Below are 6,326 nucleotides of genomic sequence, written 5' to 3'. Positions count from 1 at the left end.
TCATCACAGACACATGGGAGCAAACTTTACACAGACTAGGAAGACAGGTAGATTTGATCATATTTGGAACTGAGTATGATTATGATTAGGACCCAAGTCTGAAAATAAAATTATTAAGGAAATCCCAAATCTTCTATGAAATTTAAATAGAAAGTATACTTCAAAGTATAGAGTGAAATGCTGTCAATCATAATTATCCTGGATGAATAAGGCTACTAAAGTTGAAATATAACATGATTCAAATTTTCTTTTTGAATCATTTGCTTCCACATCTCCTGAAAACAGGTCTCTAAACAGACATGCTAAGATGATATGATGAGGCTCAACACTAAAAGTCTGGTAGAACCAACAATGTGCTCACACTCAATGACCACAGGCCACTGAGCATAGGTGCTGTGGTGTTCATCTATTTTGCACTGGGAATCATACTTCTCTGTGGGAGCCTACAATCCTCTGAACAGATAATAATTCATTTCTTCTCAAATTATATGAACAAAGGTTGAGTGAAAATGTAGGGTTGGAAGGAATTTAAATAAATCATCTTAAAAGTGAGCTATATGGTCTTAAGAATAAATTTTTAGAATGACCTAAAAGAGTTGGAGGAAATATTTAGATTAAGAAAGCTGAAATACAAAATCATTCATAGAATCAGAATATTTTAAAGGAGAGCGAGATAAAAAACAGCAGCTCTCAACTTGTGGGTTGTGACCCCTTTGGGTCAATTTGTAACGGTGAAAATACATCCTGTACATCAGATATTTACATTGCAATCTGTGACAGTAGCAAAATTACATTTATGAGGTAACAATGAAAATAATTTTAAGATTGGGGGTCAATAAGTATAACATGAGAAACTGTATTAAAGGGTCGTAGCATTAGGTACGTAGAGAACCACTGTTCTAAACACTTGGTTCATTTTTGAAACTTATTAAAAGATGATGGCAAACTTTCTATACAAACAGAATATTCCAGCTAATCCAAAGGTTAAAAGCATATGTCTAGATATCAAAGCATATTGGTACTCATGGGGGCATGGACTGAATGCGGATGCTGTTAGCATGTGCTTTCCTGTAACAGGACTAATCCTGACCCCTGAGATATAGCTTTAAGACAGACAATTTTTATTTCAAATAATGCCATGGAAAAACCGAGGTTTGAGATATTTTATTAAAGAAAGCAGGTGTATTCCACTAGCCACAAGGCATTCTTGGTTTGGGAGTATTATGATTCATCTGGGGTTATTGTTATTTTATTCCAATGTTGCCAACTTATAGGTCCTCTTTCCTCTATGCTCTCACCAAGGTCCAAGGCAGGGACACAGGACTCCAAGAAAAAACCAACTAGACGTTCTAGACAACCGTCTGCCAGTTGGCAAAACAATAAAATAAATACTGTTGTACATGAAATGGAAAATAGATACCAATAAGTAAAAGTGTCTTACACACTTTGGGGACTCCGTAGTATCTGCCATGTATCATAGTAAGTGATGCACACTTTTATTTTACCATTTGTAGTCTACTTTTCGAAAAGTAGCAACTCCCCATATCATATTTGAGTAGTCTATTTTTAAAAATAAAATTGCACAGAAATTACTATGTATTCAAATTTATTTTCTTTATTATTATTATTTCCCCTAATGATCTCTGTAAATTGTCAAGCAGAAATTTAGTTTTTTCTTCATCTATCAGGGGTAAAATATATAAAACTTACATATTAGAATAAAAAATAAAGTTATTTTGATTTAGATTAAAAGTTGCTACATTTATCATCTATCTTTCTATCATCTACATATCTATATACTTTGTCTATAATCTATCTATCTGCCTACCTGTCGTCTATCTCTATCTATCTATCTATCTATCTATCTATCTATCTATCTATCTATCTATCTATCTATCTACCTACTACCTATCTATCTACCTACCTATCTATCTATCTATCTATCTATCTATCTATCTATCTATCTATCTATCTACCTACTACCTATCTATCTACCTATCTATCTATCTATCTATCTATCTATCTATCTATCTATCTATCTATTTTGAAGATAGGTTGTCACTATGTAACCATGGCCGACTTGGATCCTACCTGCCTCTGATTCTCAAGGGCTGGGAATTAATGTATTCACCATCATATTCAGATCAATTGTTAGATATTTTGTTCTTCTTTTAAATATAAAATGTGGTAATTACTCAATTATGTTCCAGCAAATCTTGTGATAGATGAATTTGTGAGAAATATGGAAACAGATGCATTGTACCACAGTTTGCAAATGTTCACAGGAATTATTTCAGCACAACTGACTGTAACTTGAAGCCTTGACTTGGCCACTTGAAGATTTTAAGTATTTCCTTGAAGAACAAGATAAGAATGAAAGCCACGATATACATACACATGCAAAAACAAAACACAGCTAAACCACAGGAAAAAATGGATTAGGCATCACTTTAAAAACTGGAGGAATTTTTGACTTACAATGGTAAAACTTCCATTCTCCAATCAAATGTAGTCTTTTGCTTTTTAACAGCATCTAAACTCAGTGTTGATTAAAGTTCAACAAACACAATGTTATTTGGGAACACGTGGCTACCAAACACAGGATGATTCATTCTTACCTTTGCATGTGGAGTTTTGCTCAGCACAGCTGGGCCCAAGATTTACCAAAAGTCTTCTGGACAGTTTATGGCTTTTGGCTACTCTCCCTGAAAAAAAATGGAGAGAGAGAGAGTTTTGTTTTCAACAAAGGACAGGCACCACACACCACTTTAGTACAGTACTAATTCTGTCATCATTGCTGATTTACCCCACCAAAGGGAACATATCTTGGCTTTTGGTTGACAAGTACCATGTGGTTTTTTCAGACTTAGAACATTGAAGGGAAATGGTGTATTTGGTCTGGCATTTCCTGTCTTGAAAAATAGTCCATTTTGGACTTTAAAAGTTAATCTAGAAGGCATTCAAATGTAAACATCTTAATAATAACAATTGTTGCCTGTGTCTTTAAGGTCACATCCCAAACATCTTTGCCCAGATCAATGAATGTCCTGAAGCACCACTTTTCTTCTGTCAGTTTTATAACTTGGGGGTCTCAAATTTTCCCTACATTTTAGAGTCAAGATTCTCTTAGCTATTTGATGTCTTTCATGGTATTTTTCTAACTTATGAAGAATGACATTTATATTTTGATAGAAACTCCAGAGTCTGGAGATAATATGGGGTGATATGACCATTTTAGCAATGTTAATCATCCTAATTCATGAACAAAGGGGTCCTTTCATTCATCACATTGTCTGCAATTTATTTCCTCAGTACTTTATAATTTTTATTGTAGAAATCATTCAGTTTCTTTGTTAAATTTATTCCTTGGTATCTTTTTTTTTTTTTTTTTTTTTTACTATTATGAGTGAGATTTTCTTCATTTCTTTTTTTAGCAATTTCATTACTGGTGCCTAAGAAATCTCTTGACTTTGTATTTGGGTTTAATCTTACTGACTTTGCTTATCAAGTCTAGCTGTCTTTGGTAAAGGCTTCATATTTTTCTATGTAATAATTTGGCTTCCTTCTCTCTTCTTTGAATGTTTTTGTTTTTTCCCTGTGTGTTACTGCTTCTGGGGGAGCTTCTGGAACTGTCTTGAGTATGGGTGAAAGCATTGTCTTGTTTGTAATCACAGAAGAAGTGGTATCAACTTTTCCTTTTTCAGAGCATTGGGTGTATGCGAGTTAGTCATACAGAGTCCTCCCTTTTTTATTGAGACACATTTCTCTATCCCAAATTTATACTACTTACTATTAGTGGCAGGGCTGGGGTATGTGTGTTCATTAAGGGTTCCTATCAGGTTCAGAGGGTGAGTTGTACACTTTCCCTAAACCCTTGAGATGATCACATTGGTGTATGCGTGCTTCAGTTTGTTCTGTGGATGTTATTTATCTCATCTGCTGATTTGTGCAAGTTTACCACTGATGTTTACCACTGGAGATAAACCCCACTTGACCCCAAAGAAGTAGAGGTATAATCTTTTTGCTGTCAAAGTTGATTTTCTGGTGTTTTATTGACTATTTTTGCATGTGTTTATCAGAAATATTAGTCTACAGTTTTTATCTGTTATGGGCTGGGTTTGGTAACAGGACAACTTGGCCATGTAGACTATATTTCGAATATTTCTTCTCACTCTTTACTTTGAAACAGTTTGAGAAGAATCCATGTCAATTCTTCAAAAGCCAGTGAAACACAGCAGTGAAGCAACTCATCCTGTGCTTTCATTGGTGAGAGAGAATTTTTTAAAAATTATTAATTCAATTTGTTAATTCTTTGTTCAGGTTTCCTATGCTCTAAGAGTCAATTCTGATAGTTTACACACATAAGAAATGTGCCGCTTTCTTCTCTCATCTTTCCACTTCCTTGACAAGTCATTTTTAATTCTAGTCTCTAATAATCCTTTGTGCTCAGCTGTGAATCCTCTTCTTTCATCTCTGCTTTTATTTATCTGAGTCAGCTTTCTTTTTTCTCCCTTAAGTTTTCCAATTTTGTTTATCTTTTCCAAATCCAACTCTTTGTTCCACTGATCCTTTGTGCATTTCTGTCTTTTCTAGTCTGTTTCCCTCCCTTCCTCTGTTCCCTGCCCCATCCCTCCCCCTTCCTCCATCCTTCCCTCCCTCCTCCATCTCTGTGATGTTAGATTTGCTTTTTCAGTTCACCACATTCACCACGAGGCTGTTTGTTCTGATTTTTCCACGAAGGGCTTCTTTCTCAGCAGTGCTACCTTCTGTGTCCCAGGAATTTGGTAGAGGCTTTTCGTTCCCACTTATTTCAAGATCGGTTTTAGATTTTTCCCATTTGATTTCTTCAGGAACACACTGATTGTTCAAAAAATTTTAGCTTCCATAAATTCCTGTAGTTTGCAAATTTCCTCTTACTATTGATTTCTGCTTCTATATAATCGTAGTATGAAAATGTGTAATATGAAGCCATTTTTGCCCAAATGTTAATTTTTTTAAAGATTCGTTTAAAAAAATTATGAAGACGTTTTCACGACCAGCATGTATTCTGTGAACTAATGAAACTATGTAGTCCTAAGCTGCTACATGGAACAATCTGTATACATATGTTGGATCCATTTTTTTTTTCTGTAAGGTTATTCATCTCTGCTGTTTTACTGTGTGCCATTACTAGTGAGATGGATTTCTTTCCAGTGAGATGAATTTCTTTATGGAAGCATAATAGCCAGTTGTGGTGGCACATGCCTATAATGGCAGCACTTAGGAAACGCAGGCAGACGGATCATGAGTTTGAGGCTGGTTTAACTACATAGTAAGAGCCTGATTCAGGAACAAGAAATCTTAGAGCAAACATACAAATATACACATACATATTATAAATTGCCAACAGCTCTATGAAAAAAAAAAAGATCAACATCAGTAATGATCAATAAAAGGTGGACCCAGTAAGGTACTTCACTCCAGTAAGAATGACTATTAACCAAACACCAAAGCTACAAGTGCTGGTGAGGATTTTGATGTGAACTAAAGGGGATACAGACACCTTATTGCTGACAATGTCTCTATAGCCATTCTGGAAAACAATCTTTGAAAATTTTATTTTAAAAAAATCAGTGAAACTACTTGGCATTTATTTAAAGGAGAAGAAATTAGCATGTCAAGGGACATCTTCGCTCTCACAGTTTTTTTTTTCTAACATTGTTGACAACCAAAAATGAAATAAAAAATTAAGTTTTCATCAACTAATGAACAGACAGATATTGTGGTGCCTATAGATAATAAAATATGTTATTTAGACATTAAAAATAATCAAATGGTGCTAGGCAGGGTGGCACAGACCTGTAATATCAACCCTTGGGGAAGTTAGTTGGATTTGTTGGCTAAATGGAACACATTTCTTCAGATATTTGATAACTTTACAGAAGGGAGATTGTAGGTAAATCCCAAACTCATAGAGACTAGAATGCCTCTTTCTCAGCTGTATTTGGGTGGGACTGTTAGAATATACAGCTTGATATTTGTGTTCAGATCAGCTGTGCCTGGCTCTAGGTTACTCTGCTTTGTATAAAACAGTGGTCTTCCCCTGTACCGTGCCACAAGACTCTGTTTTACAAGCAGCTTTTGACTGTTTATTGAGGATGACTCCGGACCTGGGTAGACATGGGCTTGACACCTCATGTGAATTTATGGTTGCTTAATAAAATAGGATATTAAAGACAAAAATGTATTTGCTTATGCTATAGCATGCTCATGGCAATTTGTAACATTGTTCTTTTTTTTAAATTAAGATATGATTATACTACTTTCCCCCTTTCCTTTCCTACTTC

Source organism: Peromyscus maniculatus, chromosome 15 (assembly GCF_049852395.1).
Source record: "Peromyscus maniculatus bairdii isolate BWxNUB_F1_BW_parent chromosome 15, HU_Pman_BW_mat_3.1, whole genome shotgun sequence".
In the NCBI taxonomy this organism is placed as follows: domain Eukaryota; kingdom Metazoa; phylum Chordata; class Mammalia; order Rodentia; family Cricetidae; genus Peromyscus; species Peromyscus maniculatus.
The sequence above is the reverse complement of the archived record's forward strand: the minus strand, read 5'-3'. Positions refer to the sequence as shown.